Below are 1,031 nucleotides of genomic sequence, written 5' to 3' on the forward strand. Positions count from 1 at the left end.
TTCACCATTACTATTCAACATAGTTTTGGAAGTTTTGGCCACAGCAATCAGAGCAGAAAAAGAAATAAAAGGAATCCAAATTGGAAAAGAAGAAGTAAAACTCTCACTATTTGCAGATGACATGATCCTCTACATAGAAAACCCTAAAGACTCCACCAGAAAATTACTAGAACTAATTAATGATTATAGTAAAGTTGCAGGATATAAAATCAACACACAGAAATCCCTTGCATGCCTATACACTAATAATGAGAAAACAGAAAGAGAAATTAAGGAAACAATTCCATTCACCATTGCAACGAAAATAATAAAATACTTAGGAATATATCTACCTAAAGAAACTAAAGACCTATATATAGAAAACTATAAAACACTGGTGAAAGAAATCAAAGAGGACACTAATAGATGGAGAAATATACCATGTTCATGGATTGGAAGAATCAATATAGTGAAAATGAGTATACTACCCAAAGCAATTTATAGATTCAATGCAATCCCTATCAAGCTACCAACAGTATTCTTCACAGAGCTAGAACAAATAATTTCACAATTTGTATGGAAATACAAAAAACCTCGAATAGCCAAAGCGATCTTGAGAAAGAAAAATGGAACTGGAGGAATCAACCTACCTGACTTCAGGCTCTACTACAAAGCCACAGTTATCAAGACAGTATGGTACTGGCACAAAGACAGAAATATAGATCAATGGAACAAAATAGAAAGCCCAGAGATAAATCCACGCACATATGGATACCTTATCTTTGACAAAGGAGGCAAGAATATACAATGGATTAAAGACAATCTCTTTAACAAGTGGTGCTGGGAAATCTGGTCAACCACTTGTAAAAGAATGAAACTAGAACACTTTCTAACACCATACACAAAAATAAACTCAAAATGGATTAAAGATCTCAACATAAGACCAGAAACTATAAAACTCCTAGAGGAGAACATAGGCAAAACACTCTCTGACATACATCACAGCAGGATCCTCTATGACCCACCTCCCAGAATATTGGAAATAAAAGCAA

Source organism: Bison bison, unplaced genomic scaffold (assembly GCF_000754665.1).
Source record: "Bison bison bison isolate TAMUID 2011002044 unplaced genomic scaffold, Bison_UMD1.0 scf7180017864041, whole genome shotgun sequence".
In the NCBI taxonomy this organism is placed as follows: Eukaryota; Metazoa; Chordata; class Mammalia; order Artiodactyla; family Bovidae; genus Bison; species Bison bison.